Genomic DNA, 21,680 nt, shown 5'->3' on the forward strand with positions numbered 1-21,680 from the left:
GTGAGCTGTTCCGGTAAAGGACGAGGCTCAAGCTCCTCTCCCATATTTGCGTGTAAATCCACATAAAGTAAATCCACATAAACCTAAGATGGTAGAGGCAGTGTGTTCGTCTCGTTGAGTACCGCATCTATTAGTAGAGCGCCAAATATCGTCGTTTTCAAAAACCGGCAAAAGATGTCTCAATTACCAAAGTTGTCTAACTTGACGGTATATTCAAATCCTCTCAAAATCAATGTGTTACCAGCATCTGTTCATGTAACCAGCATTAGTTCATGAAACTTGTGCTCTAACCATCATTCCATAAGAAATATATTTTTTTCAACCAAAATTAAGAAATCAAAATTTTACAACACCCGGACAGGCAAAATCACCCTGGTTTAAAAGAAGTAAAACTGTATATCAGCTGAAATTGAGATGCTTGGAAGTTTGAAAGCGCTCATATGGTTAATGGCGACACCCACTTTCTCCTAACTGATAACGAGAGTTCCTCTGCGACTTTTTAATTTGTTTACCTCCCTCTCTTCACATAATGGAAAGTTAACGCATCTCCGTCCCCAAGAAGAGCCCGTTCCTTATCGCAGACGATGTTTGTTTTGAGCGATAGTAAGAGGATCTAACGGTCTTCTTCAGGCGGGTGGGTGGCACTGCTCTAATGCAGTTGTCCTTCGAGAATCCCTAAAATTAGAGCGACCGCAACTTAAAGCTTGAAATATAGCCTTCTCTTAATCAGCCGTCGCCGTTGGGGAGAGAAGGGAGTGTCTGAGGTGTCTGTGCCATCTTCGCATAAGCATCACCAAAACCCCCGGAAGACCTTTCTTGAAACAGCTTCTCTCTCCTTCAGTAAAAGATATTGGGATTGGGATCTAATAAGTGATGTTAGTTCATTTGCGGATACAGAATACCATTTTATGGCTGGGGGGTCGTGATGCAGAATGACTCATCCCCCCTGCATGGGTGTCAAAAAAAGCACCAAATCAGCCAACAATAAGGCACTTAATCGGGCACAAACGTTAGAAACCATTGTTATAAGCAATGAAAAGAAGTAGTATTTCAAATATTTAGTTTCAAAAATAATTAATAAATTGAAAAGACTACTGAAATCGTTTACGTTTCATTCATAAAGTGTTTGAACAAAATGTCAATGAATATTATTCTCGACAGTTTAGAGGGGCAGGGGTCATGACTCCCAGACCCTCCCCCTTGTAATCGCCAACAGTGTTAGTTTGAGTTGGATTAACACTCAAGTCATCTTATGTATAATGAAAAATTGTGTACCTCACACAGTCAAAAGAGACTGTCTCTATAAATAAGGTCGCACTTCTTTTCAACACTTCTGACCTCCTCTCCACTTTTTGTCACAAAATGTGACACTTCATTATACCCGCTCCCCCCCCCCCCCCTGTTACAAGTCACACTATTTTTCAACAACAGTCTCATAAAAATAATGCATGATGTCACATTTGTTTTCACCCCCTTTCTATCTTGTTACAAACCCCTTATCACAAACTCACAATTTCACGAACCTGCTTCCCTCTTAAAACTTGATATCATTTGTAGACAGTCCCTAAACTTTAAAAACTTTAGTTTTTAAATGGCCCAAAAACTGCAAACGTAAATTTGTGAACAGTGATAAAACGTTTTTGTCATTCCATAGCATTTCTGCATTTTTCCAATTCTTACAGAACTAAAATAATATTTTCGCCTATTTTCTTCTTATTGCAATTTCGTTAACTTTAAAAATCAATCTTACACAAGGTCTGGCTTTTAAAAATAGCAAGCCGATATAAATCGTGCAACAAACTATCCGGATTTGAGGAGGAGAGGCTAGTAAAAACTTGATTAGCTACTGCATATAAGAGAAAGGAACTATATTTTTAAAAGGTTCTTTCATTGTATTTACACTCGGAATTGGGTTCAAGAGACAAAACTATATTGTCAACGATTTAAAATTAGATTGACTCACATATTAAGGATGTCTTATTACCCAAAATAAAATTGAGAGGATGAAAAAAATCAATTTCATTTGTTGCCGGAGATCTGAGAAGCATTACTCAATTTATCTATGTAGATAAGGCAAGCGGTTTTTCCTTTCAAGTAATGTCTTAAAATCAAATGTAAACATTAAAAACCAAGTAATTGAAACATACAAAGCCCCTCCTAAAGGAAACACTCCTCAAAAATGAACCAATTTCTTCGGTGAGCGATTGACAATTCTCAAAGGAAAATATCACCAGCAACCAACAATGGGGTCGTTTCCAAAATTTTAAAAGTATTTTTTTCTGAAAGAGCATGCTTAAAAACATAGAATCTGACCATTTTTTAAATAATTCATTAAAGTTTAATATTTAAAAAAAAATACTTAAATCGGTACGCTTTCATTGTTTACACTTCTGTCGTGTGACATCACAAATGATGAAATGCCATTCAATGTTGCCATTCACAGAACAAAATATTTAATCCGCATCTTTACTTGCGTTTATGGGCAACGATATGGTTGACAGCAAGCGTAGAGTGCAATTTTAATTCGCTGCTTGATTATCATAACGTGGAAACGTAGTAGAAAGATGCGCCTAAGTGCATCATTTGTGACGTCATAAAGACTACGCCTTGTTTGAAAAATCGGACATTAAAAAAAAATAATTTAAAAAAAACTGTTGGGAAAATGAAAGTATTTTCTGGGTCCATTTAATTTTTTTGCTCATTCTATCCATTTCAATGACTAAAAGTAATACTTTTGACTGAAGGAAACCACCCCATTTTCAAAGGAAAATATCTCCAGCAACCAACAATTCCGCGGGAGGATGACGATAGAGTTGGGATGATCTCCATCCTCCCAGTTTCTTCCCCAAATACAGCTATATCCTCTCTTGGATTCGTATTCAACTCAGTGAGATTCCTCAGTTGATCAGAACAGCTTGACTGCGGACGCATCCTGAAACTATTTGATGTCACAAGATTCCCACAAACTCTCTCTACTGATGACACCTGTTGACTGCTCTAATCAAACACCTAGCAAGATCATACGTGGCCACGTGGGAAATCTTACTACTGAGGCGGGGAGTCAGAACATCCTCAGAAGTCTTGTATATTATTTATAGTATTCCTTTTTCTTTAATTAAAAAAAAATATCTTATAGATCTGTTTTGCAGGTTTTTAAAAAGTCAGTGGGCAGAACTATGTAAATAGTAGCTCGTTCGGACTTATGAAGGATAAGCACAGAGTTAATGTATAATGTGATTTGAATGCCATATACATAGACTATAAACTTTACTTACGTTACGAAAGTTCAGAGAAAAAGAGTTAACAAACTTCAACAGAAAAGGATAAAAGGAGAAATTACCTAGAACAAGAACTTTTTTATAATGCAGAATCAAGCGCGGATCCAGAAAATTTTTAAGGAGTGTGTACTGTGTAATTGGTTCAATTACCTTTTGTATTCTTCTGAACCTCCGTCACCTAACGTCATAAAAGATCGTCAAAAATTATGTTTCTTTTTTTTTTTAACTTTAATTTTTAAAATTTCCCATCCCTTACTCTACCGTTATCAAAGATGTCCTACAATTGCTTCTCTTGGACTTAACATTTTCCAGAGGAGAGCCCATGAACCTCCTCTAATATCTTCTAAGATGGCCTTTAATTGAATTCTTAGAACTTCAATTTCGAAAACACTTTCCCGTAGTAAGGGCTGACCCTTATCCCTGAAGTAATAAGAGATGGACTTCAATTGCGTTTTCAAGACTTCAATTCTGGAAAAATTCATGGCTCCCATTTTTCCTAACATGATCTAAGATTGCAGTTAATAGACTAAAATTGCAGTTTTGGTACTTCAATATGAAAACATGCCAACGCAGAGTTCATGTATCTTGATTTCAGGAGGGGGTGATTGCACCCATCGCCCTCCCTTGTATCCGCTCTTGTGCAGAATTAGTACAGCACAAAAAGTATTATTCATCATTTCCTCAAAAGTAAAATAATAATAATAAAAAAATTAATTTGAACTTTGACATCTTGAATTCAAAACATGTTTTTCGCAATCCAGTGTGTGCCTGTGTGTATGTAGGCGTGTGTGTTTGTGTGTGTGTGGGGGGGGGTATGTTTGCTTGTGTGTGTGGGGGGAGTATGTGTATGTGTGTAGGCATGTGTGTGTGGGTAGTTGTGTGTTTGTGTGTCTGTAGGTATGCGTATGTGTATGTGTAGGTGTATGTGTAAGTGTAGGTAAGTAAGTGACGCAACCTGGAGATGGTTTTCGCTAGACGAGCAGCATCGTGAGGCGGCCGGTCGACGGTGGTGGTGCAGAGGGAGGGGGGGGGAAATAAAATCATAGGAATTCAAAACTGTCAAGTAAGAACAATAAGCAATTGTGATTGCTCAATAATAACAATGAGGCTGAGAATATTTAGGTGCACAACTAATGGTTAGTATAAGAAGACACAGAGAAAGTCTCTCTCCCTCTATTTTTATTTATGTATGTTTTTTTACTCTTTTCCTGCCAAATTACAACATGTAAAAAGTACAAAAAGAAATAAAATTAAAAAAATTGCTTTGAGACTTCAAAATGAGCAAAACGATGGCAAGTATTCTTATATCTAATTAGCTGATATTTTTAATAGTGGTAAGTCTATAAATTCGATGAGGGTAAGAGGGAGATCTTCAATTTGCACGATCACTATCAAGGTGGGGGCGAATTTTGCCCATTAGGAGAGGGGAGGGGGGAATCTTGAGAATTTAATGACGAATGTTTTTCCCTGAGTTTTGACTAGAAGGAAACTTGAAAAACTTCGACCAAGCTGCATTTTGAAACAAAAGGAATTTTACCAATATGTTTTATCAGAGAAGTATTTTTAATGCAAGGAAACGAAGCCGGAACCTTCCAATAACAAGCTGTTGCTAGAACAAGTCAAGGGAGATAGCACCCTCCTCCAGGACGAGAGCCTCCCAAAATAATATCAAAAACCCTCTCAACCCCTTCCCTCCTCATTGTGGGCACCCTCGAAATAACATCCCCCTCATAAACTGCAAGTGATAACAAAAACTGCTGTCTCTGTCATTATACATATAGGTCATCTACAGACATATTTTCCACTCCTTAATTTGCAGCTACAAGTTATTTTTCATCAAGACAACCCAATTTCACGCTCATTTTGTAGCAAATTGAATGATTTAACCATGACAAAGGACTCTCCAATACAGTGGAAGGGAATTTTACACGGGAACCGAACTAAAACTTGTTGAAGAAACGCTGATTATTAAATGACCGAAATATTGATATTCTGAACAGTTTTAAGTTAAGATGGAAAAAGTTGTTCATTTACTAAGATTTGCTAACTAGTACGACAAATCTAGTAGTGTCACAACGTATGTTCACTTTAACATAATAAAGGTGAAGTTATTGAAACACAGGAAAAAAAAAAAAAAAATTGAGAATTTGAAACGTTGCACAAATCGAAAACATTATTAGTTGAGGATTAAGTTATTGACTAGAACCCCACGTCGTTCAAAGCTGCTACGTTTATCCTGAGCTGCATGCTGCAAAAAGGGATACTTGAAGGTGTGAGAAACTTTTTATCATTATTATTATTATTTTTATTATTATTATTTTTTTTGTGAATGATAGATTATTTACACAAAGTTATTTCAAAAGAGGAGTAACGGAGTTTGAGCTCATTTGGTCACTTTTAGAAGCCGAAATTGTTTATTTATTTTCTTTTTAACCGTGATCTATTTATTTATTTATTTTTTCAATTTTACATTTAGCAAGAATTATCCTAGTTCAATAAAAGACTTCCTTTTACAAAAAAGGAAGTATTGCATTCGCGAAAAACTTTTCACTCAAAAATCGACCTTAATTTTCATTTTAATCTCCCCCCGAATGAATATTGAGTTTTTTTTTTTTCGACTCGACCACACGTGGATAAGTGCCTAAGAACGTATAGACACGCGAAATACCCATAATGACGATTCCCGAGTTAATTACAACGAGTTTTCTCGTGACGTCTGTATGTACGTTTGTATGTGCGTCGCATAACTCAAGAACGGTAAGTCCTAGCAAGTTGAAATTTGGTACGTAGATTCCTAGTAGTGTCTAGTTGTGCACCTCCCCTTTTGGTTGCATTCGGATGTTTCTAAAGGAATCTTTTGCCCCTTTTGGACCAAGGGAAATCATTGTTAATTTCGATGTAAACTCAAGTGGTGTTATAATTTGGCGGACACTTGGCGATATATCGCCAGTCTTTTGGTCGTCAAGGTTTGTCGCCAACTTGGCGACAAATTTGGCATTTTTTTTAAACTCTGTTTTAATTTGGCCACTGTTTGTGATATTTAGAGAGTAATTGAATTACATTAAAATTGACAGTAATTTGGAAATGACATTAAATTGGAGTAAAAGGAAGTCATGTGACGCACACATCAGCTCGTTTACTATGTAGAGATACTACTTACCATTTAAAATATCCTCCCACATTAGTGCTAACTATATCATGTCGTGTATGTTTCATATAACCTGAACATAGTAAGCAAAACAAAAAGTGTTTACTGGGGTCGTTTCCGAAATTTTAGAAGTATTTTTTTTTTCAAAAAGAGCATGCTTAAAAACAAAGGATCTGACCATTTAAAAAATTTTTTGACAAAGTATAATATTTTTTTCAAAATTATTTTAATCGGTGCGCAGATTCAATTTTATTTTTTACGCTTCTGCACATGACATCACAAGTGAGCATAGGCGGATTTAGGACCGAGTTCCTGGAGGGGCAGGATTTTTTTTTTTTTTTTTTTTTTTTTTGAGCAACATTTTTACTGCCCCCCACTCCCATGTTTTTGTCTGTTTCCTGTGATAAGTCCATGCTTTACTTTTTTGTGTGTCGTTTTTATTAATGTGTGTTTTCATGCTGTCCTTTTTTAATTGACTTGAAGAGAGGGAGCTAGTATCAAGAGAGTGACGCAAGGCTCTTTTTTAAGTGGGAAATAGAATATCTCTAATTTTAGGGGGCCGGGGGTTTCTCCTACGGAGGGTATTTTATATAATGGATATAAAATTCTGCAAAATGGATATAAAATTCTGCATTTTGAAGCTTTATAAAGTTTAATTGGATAGACATAGAAATTGATAACTAGATTATACAGTTGTACAGTATTGTTCAAACTTTGTAAGAAACAGCCATTTTAAGTTTGAAAGAAAAAATAAACTATAGATTTCTCATTACAACAACCTTTTTTTAATTATAAGTAGTGCAGAAAACGAAAAGGAATAGAGGTAGTGTATCATTTTTTTTCCCCCGGCTAAACAGATTAACAATATGCAGTAGAAATAATTGGAGCCCACTTTGCTTAGGATTTTCAAAGACTTATCTTATTATTTTCAAGGACTCTAGAATAAATAAAATTATTTAACGCACTTCATTTGTACTTTACAGTCTCTGATATTTTAGTACTTGATTGTAAATTTTTGCAGTCCTGCTCCAACTTTGTAAGAAATAGCTATTTAAAATTTAAAAGAAAAAAGAAACCATAGATTTTTTATGACAACAACTTTTCTTCAGTTGCACGAGGGGCAGAAGAACGAAAAGAAATAGAAGTGGTGTGTATTTTTTTCCGTGCTAAACAGATAGACAATATGCAGAAGAAATATGATAAAAGCAATCAATGAAAAAGAATTTCCAAAATACTGCATTTGGGATTGAATAATAATAGCAAGATATGAAACATCTGAGTGACAAAAATTTATTTCAAATAATATGTTACAAACGTGAGAACCATGATTTTTACATTTTTAATACAGGATGTGGCAAGGAGCTGAATTTGACATATTTTGGCATTCCTCCCCCCTCTACCATTTGTTAGAAATTTTTAAAATTTAAGGTTTGTAGCCACACGTTTCTAAATATTCAAGGTTTTCAAGCACTTAAAAATGAAATTAGTTTTTTCAAGCAATTATCATTTTTTAAGAGACGAATCATTAATTTTTTTTTTTTTTTTTTTTTGGAGAGTTAGGGGACCTACTTCAAAGCAGAGGCCCTAAGCAATAGCTTGTTTATCTTATAGGCAAATTCGGCCCTGTTTGTAATTCACTCTTGCCTGCAGATTTTTGCTTGATTTTTTGTAATTTTTACGAAAAATTCGTCAGTTTTTACGGTTAAAGGATTTTTACGATTTTACCAATCTTTGTAAGGTTTTTATAGACTTATGAAATTTCAGCAAATTTTTCCAAAACTTTTGATGACTCAATTATTTAGATTTCAATAGTGACAAGGACTGACTCACTTAGACTTAGATGATTATGACTTACCTTAATTTTTAAACAGTATTTATAAAGTAAGTAAAATTGTACTCTCCCTCTAAGTAAAAGGATTAATTTAATCAGAACACTCAGATAACTGAAATTTATTCAGTTTGCGATAGTATTTATTCTCTCTCTCTCTTAAAAAAGAGAGAGAGAGAGAGAAAGAAAAGGCCAATTAATCTACTAAGAACATAAATATTATGCACAAATATACTTTAAATGTGGACACAAATCATAACGAGTAGATCGTTCTGTTAGCGCGAATGGGGGGGGGGGGGGGGTTCCCCTTTGTTTTAGGTTCTAACTTGTTAAAATAATCGTCAATTATTATATGTGTTGCAGCTTAATGTTTAATGTTCGTTTAGCCTATATTTTAATTCATATACTTGCCCCAGGGCCGCGCCAAGCCTGATCGGCTCCGTCGTGCAAATGTCTTTTGAGCGCCCTTATGCTCTGGCGTTCGAGAAAAATGTAACTAACACCTGGAGAGAGGTTTTGTAGACAAATATAAAATGAAAAAAAAAACTTTTGGCATTTAGTTTATAAAAACATAATGCGTGAATATTTAATTTCGCAATATGGTGTACGTTTTTACTCCATATCTTGAAATTATTCCGAGTTCAGCTGCTCCTCTGATATGCTAAGAATGTGTTTTGGGAAGAAGAAAATATTTTAATATCTAAGTCAAAGCCACTTTGTATATCTATCTAAATCTCTAAGTGATAAACAAGTAACAAAACTTTTATGCCTGTCAAAAGATGACAACAGGAGCAGTAGCGCAACTAGAATTTTTTTTTTTTTTTTTTTTTGGGGGGGGGGGCACAAATTGAAAAAAATTTGTCTTTTAATAAGAGGGGTCCGGGGTTTGTCCCCGGGAAATTTTTGAATCTGTGTAGTTTGAAAAACGCAATTTTAGACCGTCTTTGGTGGTGTTATGGAGGAAAAAGGTACGAGGGGCTCCACGGAAATTTATTTAAGTTGAACCCTTTAAACGTAATTATAGGCCATATTTATTGACGTTAGAATAAGGGATGGAACTCAGGGATTCTAACCGATCGGTTTTTTCAATAGACAGAAATCAATTCCTTTTCTTTCCTCCAATTTTTGAAATTCAACTTCCAAAAATGCAACTGTAGACAACTTTGAAGATTTTTACAAGGAAGGAATTCTGAAGCTTCCCCTGGAAAATTTTTCAAAATTAAAGTCCTAAAAACCTAAGCAGTATTCTAAGGTATTAAGAGAAGTGGTTCAAGTATTCTAATTTAAAGTTTTCGTAAGTCATGTTTGAAAAACCTAATTTTTGATTATAATAAACGAAGGAGGTTGGAAGGGCCTTGCTCGAATATTTTCTGAAATTGAAGTCTTAAAAACGTGATTGTAAGACAATATTTGGTAACATTAGGACTGGCAAGCATTCGAAATTGAAGCTCTAAGAACGCAATTTTAACTGATTTTCGAACGCAGTTTTAAGTAATGTTGTTTCGAATTCGTGAGCTTTCCCAAAATTTTGCGAAACTATATTTTTAAGCAAACTACAAAAATAATAATAATAATAATAATAACAAGGAAAAAAGACAAGAAATAGAACGGAGTGGGAGTAGTTGATCACTTAGCTGAAACTTTGCTTTCCAAAAAATGTGTATCCCCCCCCCCTCCTTTAATAGTAAATATTTTTGAAAAACATACAACTAAGCATTCTGTAGGGGAGGGGGCACGGGGCTGTGCAACCAGAAGAGTGCCTCTTTCTTTAATTTAAACATAAATAGTTGATGAAAAATGCTCAACCTTGTGAAATTACAGACATAGCAAAATAACATTCATGGCTCCACACATGAAGAAAAATGCTCATGTTTGCATTAGCATCGTGTGCTTTCAGTGTAAAAGATTGCGCTTTTGAAATAGTATATTTAAAACACAACAAGGCAATAATTTTTCCTTTAGATAGGCAGCAAGGAGGATTGCTTGTTTTAATGAGCAGTACAATTTCACTGCTACTTTTATTCCGAAAAGTTCAATTTTATTTTTTTAGTTGGAGATTTCTTTTTCCTCCAGTTGGAGCATTTTTGATTGGGGGACAGCGCGGCCTCTGACTTGCCCAAAATGGTTTTTAGTCCAAAATAGTGAGTTTAGACACATTTTCAGCACCCCAGTGACAGCTGTACCATTTGTACTTAATGCTTTTTTTTTTCCTTTTCTTTTCTCCCATCAGAAAATGACATTCGCTTTTCTCTTCCTTTTCATTAAAACTATTCAAAAAAGAAAAAGTCGTGATTTTTTTGTTTTAAGATTTTGAAAGATGTGTTGTTACTTTTTAAAATCCTCCCAAAACTGTGGGGCATTGCCCCCTATGCCCCCCTATAAATCCACCCCATGCCCTTCTGAACTATTCAAAAAAGAAAAAATAATAATAATATATATTTTTTAATTTTTGGAAGATGTGTTGTTACTACATAAAGTCCTCCCAAAACTGGGGGGGGCATTGCCCCCTCTGCCCCCCCCCCCATTAAATCCGCCCATGCAAGTGAGGAACGCCATTCACTGATGCCATTATCGCAAAGCGCAATATTTAATTCGCATCTTACATGTAAAGGCAACGATATGGTTGATAACAAGCGTAGAGCGCAATATTTGATTCGCTTCTGAATGATCATAAGCTGGAAACGCGATAGACAGCAAAAGTAAGCATTTAGCGCGTCAGTGGAGTACGCGCCAAAGTTCATCACATGTGACGTCATCAAGATCAAGCTTTGTGTGAAAAATCAGACGTTAAAAAAAATAAATAAATAATAATAAACGTTTTGAAAATAGAAGATTTTTCCTCGCTCCGTGTTTTTTTTTTTTTTTTTTTTTTTTTTTTTGCTCATTCTATCAACTTCAGTGACTAAATGTAGTGCTTTTCACCGATGGAAACAACCTCATTGTTGATAAGCAGAAAAATTTTACAAAAATGATAAAATATTCCAAGTTCAGGTTATTATTAAATAGGGACACTTAAGAAGTTAATAAGCACTTTTGACAAAGAGCCATATGGAGAACTTATATACGAAATTTTAAGTGCGAGCTGAGTAATTATTTTTCATCCGTTTAAAAGCGTGCGATAGCGTGATAAAGTTTTTAGGATGAATAACTTAAAACATTTTAAAGAATGGAAACCCTTCGAAATTTTTTTACGTAATTCATTGTTGAAATAGCAAGATTGGTACCAGGGCCGCATTGAGCCCAAGGCAGACCCCCTTGTCAGTTATGTCGCCGGGCCCCTCGCCACCCCCCCCCCCCCACCCTTTCAAAAAAAAAGAGAAAAGACGAAGAAAAGAATAGGGGGAAAAGAAAAAAAGGGGGAGAGAAAAGAAAAGGGAAAAAAATAAAAAGGGGGGGGGAATCAAAACTGCTTACCAGAAAAACAATTAACTCTGTTATAACTGCCCACAACATTAAATACCAAAAGAGTAAATTTTACTTAATCTTTACCTTCTTTCTATCGGTGTTTCTTCCCCTTTTTCTTTCTTCATTTCTTTTTTTTTTCTTTTCCTTTCTTTCTTTTATTTTTTTGCATCAGTGTCGCCCCCACCCCCAAGGCCCGGCTCCGAGTTTCCGACTAGGCTGACATGGCCTCGTCGTCGGGCCTGATTGGTACAACTTTGACATATCCCTTTCAATCTGAATGAAACGTACCAGGCCCAATCATTTGAGGACCAGGAAAGGGTCACTTGTCCACCTCCTTGTCCCTTCAAATTTTAGACACATAATGTAAAGCTTTTTAAAATGTACTTTGTACTTTTTTCTCTTTTCAAAGCATCAAGTATATGCCCCCCCCCCCCGAAAAACTGACATGACAGGCCTGGAAACGTATAGAGAAAATTTCTTAAAGTTTCGTAAAATTTTATTTCACCTAATAATGTTAGATGTAACATGCAAAGAACCACAAAAACGAATATCTAAGTGCCTAGAAACATTATCAACCACCTTCCCACACTCCTGTTTGGTTTTTCAGCCGCAGAAACGTAACGGAAAGAGAAAAAAAGAGAGGAGAGATAGGAAATACAGTCGCTTTAAATATATAGGTGGTTCCACCCCCCCTCCCACCATAATTTTCCACGGAGTAAACAACCAGAACGAGATCCCCTCCCCCCTAAAAGATCCCGAAACAACCAAAGTCAGGGGGGGAATTGCCCTCTAATAACGTCCTTAAATGGTAGGTGTGACATTATTTCACCACCATTGAAAAATATTTCTTACAATACACATAAGGAAAGAAAAGTTCTTAAGCACCAATTAAAATGAAATTGCAATCACTTTCACTTTTAATATTTTTACTTCCATTACAAGTTAAAAAGTGGAAGAAATTATGACCAAAATCGCGATTTCTTTATGATCATGACTGAATATTTCCTAGTTATAACTTAAAATTAACTATGATACATTTATAATAAAAGGGTAGTAAATTATTAGTCAAAATCAAATATAAAGTTGCAGCATTTTAATTTTCTTTTCTTGATAGATACCGTGTTAATGATAACGTTGAACGAATAATTATCTAGAAACAACATACATAAGACGGGATCATTGGAAAAAACAGTTAAGTCCAATCCTCGAATAATACGAAAATACGCTAGTTTTCTTACTGTTAAACTGACAATTTCAAATTGAAATATGTTTTTAAAAATTATTTTTGACAAAAATCGTGTTAAATTACAAATATTATATTCGTTATAATTATCATTTAATACAACATTAAAAAAGATTTCATCAAAAAGTGGACTAGTTCGTTTTTCCACTGGATGTTTCATATTTTTGTCTATTTTCTCTATGCATTAACTGTCTTGAAATGTTAACGAATTCTCAAATAAAAGATGTAAGGAAAGTTAATTAATTGTTCATCCATTTAGTTTAAATTTATTTTCTACTGTTATTTATATTTACTTTTTTCCCTAGGGAAAACTTGTGAAGATCCGAATCGAATGTCAACAGCGCACGTCGTGCTTTTGTTTACACTGATTTCTGCAATGGAGCGAGAAACAAAAACCAAAAACTTACCCCAGTAGTACATCCGTATCTGCGGCTCAAAATTCGTCTGCTTAAGTTGCTGTCATAAATCTCCAAAAGTTTTTCCTGGGCTGCTAAAAAGTTGTCAGGCCGCAGGGATCTCGAATTGCTGAATATTCATAAATAATAGAAACCACGCCATGAAGAAAAAATAAAAATCATTTGGTAGTAATATAAAAAAAACTCGTTTATTTTCCACTTCAGACGAAGATCGAGAAGCGTGCAACTCTCTCAGAGCGCCACGCAAAAACTGAGTGTTTCGACGGCAAATCGCAGCACAAGTCATTAACAATGGTGGAATTAATGTTCCTCCGCCGCGTGCGCCATGAAAATGTAACACATGTGGGAGCAGTTCAGACACTTCTACCATTCCATCCAACCCCCTTGAATAAAAAAAAATCGATAACCTCACACAGCTGGGTTGGCATCAGAGCCGATCATGCCCTCTGCGTAGCTCTTCTCTAGCAGAAGGCTCTCAGAGCAACGGTCGTGTCAGCCGCTGACTGTCGCTCAGGCTAAGTCTCATCAGACTAATGCCGGCGCCTAATTAACACGCACCAATCTGGCTAAAAATGGCCGGGTGAATCATCGGAGTGTTTTAACGTCGACGCCACGCAGATTTTTCTCGCCTCTGATCAACGTAATCCCAGCACAATTCGACTCCGAAACCTTCTTTGGCGCTCGAGCGCTCATCACAGGCTGTTTTTGTCACCACCCCCGCTCTCTGCTTAGCCGCGAGTTTGTGATCTCACGGCTAGCCGTGAAAATAGCCTTTATTCACAGGAGAAGGTATTTTTACTCCACTAATTAATTATTCAAAAAATTAATTGGATTGGACGACGCATGCGCAAAGCTGCACCTCCGGCAGCTGAGCACTCTGGGAAGTAACTGTTAAAAAACTGTCATGGCGCGGCCCAGACGTGCGACGATGGTGGTTGTTGTTTACATATACTTTTTGAGACTTTTGGATTATATTTCGTCTTACATCTGTGTTTCTTCACCGCAAGTTGCACCAACATTGGTCAAGTAAGTGCTGTGTATCATTAGATTTCCATTGAAAGTGTCATTTTAAGCGTTTAATGCCGGCAATATTGCATGATCGTTTAAATTAGGCTTAGAATGTTTGTGTTGTTAGATGAAATTGAAATTATGTTGCGTGTTTTCAAACCATTCATGTACGTGCTGTTTAATTTTTAGTACCATATTTTAAAGCTGAAACTTGAGATTGGTTTTAAGGGAATCGTGGAAGTTTTTTTTTTTTTTTTTTTTTCGTTTTGAACAAGATGATAGTTTGTGCTTTCGCAGAGATTGTTTTGATCTTGTAAGCATTTAAATATTGTCATGTAGCTTTTTTTCGCTTCTACTTTTTCTCTCATAACGATGCTAAAACCTAGATGAGTTAGAGTGGAATGTAATATAAACGTGTTATTGTAACTCAAACGTATAAATTATATACAGTCAGTTCGCGATAAGTCGAAGTCCGATAGCTCGAATATTACTATAACTCGAAGTTTTTGTCAAGTCCCGATCCCGTTGTCTTTAATTCCATGCTATTTATGCTCAATATCTCGAAGTTAACTTCCTTTATTTCAAAGTTTTTTCAAAGATGACTTGAAATTTATTTTGAAATTACAAAAAGAGAAGAAAAAGAAAATATTTATAATTCAATGAAAAATTCTTTTACCTTCACTTACAATTCCTGCACAAAAAAACCTCTAAAGCAAGGAGAACACCTGTTGAGCCAATGTGCGATAAAGGAGTTACACGTAAGGAAATGAGTATGCCCGTATTCTTTTGTTGCACTGTACTGTTTACACTTAGCCAAGTTGACAAGTCAATTATTTTACCTTTTTTCAAAAGCTGACTTAAGATGCATTTCCCTTCATTCTTTAGTTCAATCATTTGCTGATAAGTATCCGGGAGAGGCATAGAGATGTCTAGAAGCGAAAGCTAAAAACCGTTAGATTTAAAAAGTAAAGTAAATCTTATTTATAGCATTGAAAGGAATCCAACAATCAAAAAGAAAGATAATGCATTTAAATATGGCTTCAAATACTCTGTGAACGATATTGAAAGAAACTTCAAAAGCGGTACGGATCCTTGTATCCAAATTTGAAACAAATGAAGATGTGCACCTTTCCTGAAGTAGAATCAACTCTATTCAAGCAAAATCAAATTCAAGAACATTTCTATAAGTAGATGTTTGCTGTGTGAGAAAGCAGCCAATTGAACGAAGTTCAAGACCAGACACAACTTCGTCTTCAAAACTCTTCACGGAGTAACTGTGCTTGTGTATTGTGTTTAAAAACTTTTAAGTTCTGTAATTTTATCTGTTATATGTACATAATAATTAAAATATTCAAAGGTTTTTAATATTAAAATGTCGAAAACCGAAACTAGCAGGGTGTCGAACTTTCGATAAGTCGAAGTTTTTTGTTGGTCCCTTTAGATTCGAGTTATCGAGAATTGACTGCATAGCATAGTATACATATATTTGTTGTTTATGAATATTGTTATCACAGCTAGATAATATGGACGCACGCTGTGCTCGGATACATTTGATGCAGTGCCTTTACATTTGCTGTAGACATAAAAAATATTAATAAATATCTGTATTAAACATTGGTTAAATTCAAAACTTGGAGATAAATTAATGAAAAATATTCTTATTGCTTTCACAAATACATGATTGAAAACTAAAGGCATTTTCTTAGTAAACATTTTACATACAAAATATGTTGATTTTCATTCCTACAGATAGTTTTGAGCTATGGGCGCAGATACTTTATATTTTTGTCTTACTATGATTGTTGTACTGGTGGGTTTAATCTTGTATGGCAATGCATGTGAATGTAAAGGAAAAAATAAATTCAGATTTTTTTCTCCTGTTGAAATATTAATCATATATACTCGCATATAGGTTGGTCGGTCTCGCTTAGAAGGTGCCCCCCCCCCCCTACTTTTAAGAGAAATTCGAGAAAAATCAAAAACCCGTGTAAAAGTAGAGTCCCTACTTTCGGAGAAAACGGGAGCGTTTTGCCTCTAATTTTGAAATTAAATGTTTAAAAAAGAAGAAAAAATAAAATGTAATGAACATTTTTATGTTAGAAAACGACAGATTTTTCCTCTTTTGCATCAAAAGGGTACACTTTTGGGATCGCGATTTTTGTAATAATGGTTTGATTTTGCTGTTACAATGATTGTTTTTACTGGTTGCTTTTATTATGATTTTATATCAATAGAATTTTATTCTTTAGCCATATTATATTATTTTTTAAAAATGAGCAATAATTCGCGAATACCGCGATCCCTGCTCTTTTCGCATAGTCAGCCGTTTACTGTAATTATTTATGGGGCATTCCACGGTATTTTTGACATTTATGTAGAGTCCATACGTGACCTTTTTTGCCATAACTTTTTAATTTACTGTTTGATTAGCATATTATTTTATTTTGATCTTTTCCTACCAACACACCAGCTAATATTAAAATAATTTGCAAATCAAACGGTAAATTAAAAAGTTATGGTAAAAAAAGGTCACGTTACGGACTCTACATAATGTCAAAAATACCGTGGAATGCCCCTTATTCTTTATTTCACACTCAGACCATGTAAAATCATAGCATATTTACTTCTTTAGCATCTGCTTCAAAGTTTTCAAATGTTTTTTCTAAGAAAAAATTGGCTAAAATTTTCAGAAATTCTTCCCCGCTTATAAGTCGGCCCCCTAATTTTAAACATCACTTTTTGTAATAAATTTCTCGACTTATGCGCGAATATATACGGTAGGCCTGTCATTTATGAGGATCAATCATCCTTGCTTTGAAAAGGTAAATGTTTTACATAGCCGTGGTTTTTGCTGTTTTCAGATAAAAATTGCGATAAGTATAAACCCTTTTGCTGTTCCCCGAAAGACTCTAAATGGCTTGCCAAAATGTTAGCATAATACTGCCTCCATGTGCAGGTAAATGGCAGTGTCTGCAGAAATGAATTTTCGATATATATTTAAAGAAATTTGTCAAATTCAATATTGTAGGGAAATCTTGGAATTAGACGTTTTTTTTTTCGATATTTTTTTTCAGCAGAAACCAAACAAACAAGCTTGTACAATAAAGCTAGCATACAATTAATGACAAAAATGAAAAATTTGCAGTTACTGCCTTTTACCTGCACACTGCAGAACACATGTAGTGGGAATGTTTTTTTTTTTTAAATTTGAAAATGTGAAACATTGCAATCATAATTTACATTATTAATAAATGTTATTCATGCTATTTGCAGCATTTTTTCTTGTTATTAAAAAAAAAAATTGTCAAATTTTTTCTGTTGAATTTTTTTGCTAACACAATAATACTTCTTTAAGCTGAATTCCCGTAGTCCAAACGTCCACTGATCCAAATGTTGAGACTGAGAAATTAATTGAGCGTATTGCTAAGCTCATCTGTTGTGCATGCTAATGCCTTTCCGTTGTTCTTTTAATTCGGAAAAGACTTTAGAAAGAAATATTAGATACACTATTGGTTACTTGAGTTTTAGTTCTGTTGAAGACCTTGGTTATGTCGAGTTTTCGGACATACCTCCATTGTTTCCGCTACGGTCGCATTATTTTGCAAAATGAGAAAACACTATCTCAATTGAGAAAATAAAGCAATGCATTTTCGCTTTTTTGCTCAAATAAAAAATGAATTTTTTTTTTAAAAAAAGAAAAAATGTGTGATCATAGAGAGGAAGCATGCATGGCGATAATTAACTTAATACATAAAATATACCACCAGGTCAGTCATTACATCCGAGGACTGAGTCACCTGAAGCGAAAAAATGGGCAAGAATGCATCGAAGAGTACAAAACATATTCAAAAAAACATAGAAGTGAGGTACGGAAAAAAAATGATACTATTGTTAAAATAAAAACTGGAAAAACTAATAAGTCAAATGAGAATACAATTACACAAGAACAATTTGATGAAAATATTTTGAAATATTTTATACATTCTATGATTCCATTATGTGCAGTGGAAGATCCATATTTTTCTAAAATGTTTATGGACTTGAAAATATCAGAAATGGGGCTAACTGTAATGAGTCAACGTACACTAGGATGTCGAATAGGAAAACACTACAAAACGCAAGTAGCTAAGATAAAGTCGGAACTACAGGAAGTTCCTTATGTGTGCACAACAATAGATATTTGGTCTAGTAAAAAAAGAAGTTTCATCGGAGTTACAGCACACTGGATCACAAATGATCTACGCAGAGTTTCTGTGGCGTTAGCTTGTCAACGATTCAAAGGTGTCCACAGCTACGATCGACTATCAAATAACAAATACAAATACAAAAGTGATGACCAGCAACAGGCTCTGGGCCCAGCTAGACTGGTACTAGTCAATTTACAATCCCCAGTGAAGATCAATGGCCCTCTTAAAACTATCTACTCCCTTGCTCATTACCACCTCTTCCGGTAAACTGTTCCAAGGTTCCACTACCCTGCTGTAATAATAATTTTTCCTAATATTCATGTTAGCCTGAGATTTAAATAGCTTAAAACAATGACCCCTTGTCCTGTTTTCAGTGCTAAACTTCAGCCCCGTAACATCTTTCATTTTAATAAATTTAAACAACTGAATCATGTCCCCTCGGTCTCTTCTTTGCTCAAGACTGTACATTTTTAACCTTCTAAGCCTGGAATCATAGTCTAAGTCCATTTATTAGCCTTGTAGCTCGCCTTTGAACCCTTTCCAATACATTAATGTCTTTCTTAAGATAAGGAGACTAAAACTGAACAGCATACACCAAATGAGGTCTTACCAAACTTCTATATAAGGGCAGAAGAACTTCTTTAGATTTGTTTGAAATAGATCTATTGATAAACCCAAGCATCTTATTGGCCCTGTTACTAGCAATGCTGCACTGTTGGCTAAACTTTAAATCCTGACTTATTAAGACCCCCAGATCAGTAACTTTGTTTGCCTGACTAATGACTGAACCTTGCAAATAATAACTTGTACACTTATTTCCATGCCCTAAATGTAGCACTTGACATTTCCCAACATTAACAGCCATACCCCATTTATCAGCCCACTCCGTAATATGATCTAGATCCTCTTGCAGCTGTTTTGCTTGTTCTTCATTATCTACAGTCCCCATAACTTTGACATCATCAGCAAAACAATTCATGTTCCCAGAAATATTTTTGTGAGTATCGTTCATAAAAACAATGAATAAAACAGGCCCTAACACTGATCCTTGAGGAACCCCGCTTAAAACCTCACTCCAATTAGAATAATTTCCCCTTACAACTACCCTTTGTTTCCTTCTGGTCAGCCAGTTTTTTACCCAAATGAAAGTTTTCCCTCTTATTCCTATATCAGCTAATTTGCTAAGTAGAGCAACATGCGGTACCTTATCGAAAGCTTTTTGAAAATCAAAGTAAACAACATCTACAGGCTTCTTAGTATCCAAAGCCATGGTAACTTTGTCATAGAAATGTAATAAATTAGTTGCACAAGATTTGCTTTTCCTGAAACCGTACTGAAAACCAGTCAATAGATTATTAGTCTCTAGAAAATTTACTATCTTGATTTTTATCAATGTTTCAAAAATTTTGCAAACCACCGAAGTTAGACTCACAGGTCTATAATTTCCCACACTCCCTTTAAGACCCTTTCTTGAAGAGCGGTGTAATGTTAGCCTGCTTCCAGTCCTCTGGCACTGTCCCCAAGTTATAAGAAGCATTGAAAATATTTACGATTGCATCTGCTAATTTCTTCAATTCAGATATAATTAAAGAAATTAACGGTGATTTCGGCCTCAATACGAATAAAATGTTGCATCGGTGACAGATAATGGCAGTAATTTTGTAAAGGCTTTCAAAATATTCGGTGTCAAATTGACCAATATAAATATTACAGATGAAGTTGTGCTAGACTCTCAGCCGACAGAAGCCTTTTCTGAATCAGATGTTGAAGATGAAGAATCATCAAATTTAGAAGATTCTGAGCATAATTATTTCCTTCCTGCTCATTTACGATGCTGTGCACATATGTTAAGCCTTTGCGCAACTGCGGACGCGAACAAACTTTTAAGCGAGCAAAACACACCAGTCGCAAATGCATGCTGCAATTATGAAGAAATGTAATGTTTTGTGGAAGGCTGCAGGACGACCCAAGAGTGCTGAAATAATGCAGGATGTGTCAGCGGCGGATCCAGACTATGGATTTGGGAGGGGAACTTTTTTAGCAGTTTTTGTTTATGGGGGAGGGGGATGTGAAATTACTCATTAAAAATAACCGTAGAAATTGAGTTTTTTCATTGTTATATTTATATTTTTTTAATCTTAAAATTTTCGCCAACTGATAAAGGGGGTCCGGGGGTTCTCCCCCGGAAAATTTTTGAAATTATAGCCCTAAGAATGCAGTTTTAGACGGCATCTGATGATGTTACGGGGAGGAAAGGTTCAAGGAGCTTTCCGCGGAAATTTTTAGAAATTGAAGTTTTAAAAACGCGATTATAGGCGATATTTGTTGACGGTAAGGTAAGAGACGGGACTTTTGGGGGCTGCCCTAGATGGATTTTTTTTTTTTGTAAAATAGATCGAAATCGATCACCCCACCGCCCAATTTTTCAAAATTAAAGTTCCTAAAACGAAGTTACAGACTAATTTTGATGGTGTTACGAGCAGTGGGGATCTGGGACTCTTATCAAAAAATGTTTCGAAATTGAAGTCCTAGGAAACGAAGTTTTTAAGCGATATTCAGTGACGAAGGATTTAAATGCTCTCCCCCCTTAAAATTTTTCGAAATTGTAATTTTTTCATTTTTAGATTTCCTACGAGAGCATTCTTACCCTTGTCCGGAAATTTTTCGTAATTGCTGTCTTAAAAACGTGACTGCTGACCATATTTGGTAACATTAGGGTTTCGGCAGTTTTTCAAATTTGAAGCTTCAAAAAAGCAATATTGAACGATTCTTGGTGTCTTTAGAATGCGAGGTGTTAGGTAGTTATCCCCTGGAATTTTTTCGAAATTCAAGTCCCGAAAACGAGATTTGAGACACTATTTAAAGGTTTCGGCGGGGAAAAGGGGGCTTCACAATTATGACGATTTTTCTATTTTTAGACCGACTAGGAAAAAGCAAAAAAAAAAAAAAAATGGTGGGGATGTAATTAACCGGAACTCTACACCAAATGAATACAAGAGACAGTTTAAACAGGTTTGTGTTCAAAAAGAATTATTTTGAAAGATTACTGGAAAACAGATGCAAAAAGCAAGTACGAAAATTTGGGAGACTGGAAATAGCCCTAAAGTGGATAAATTGAACTACTACTGTGAAGCTATAATGTGCCACACCGATGAGCCTTTTAGTAC

The sequence above is a fragment of the Uloborus diversus genome, chromosome 7 (assembly GCF_026930045.1).
Source record: "Uloborus diversus isolate 005 chromosome 7, Udiv.v.3.1, whole genome shotgun sequence".
Taxonomy (NCBI): Eukaryota; Metazoa; Arthropoda; class Arachnida; order Araneae; family Uloboridae; genus Uloborus; species Uloborus diversus.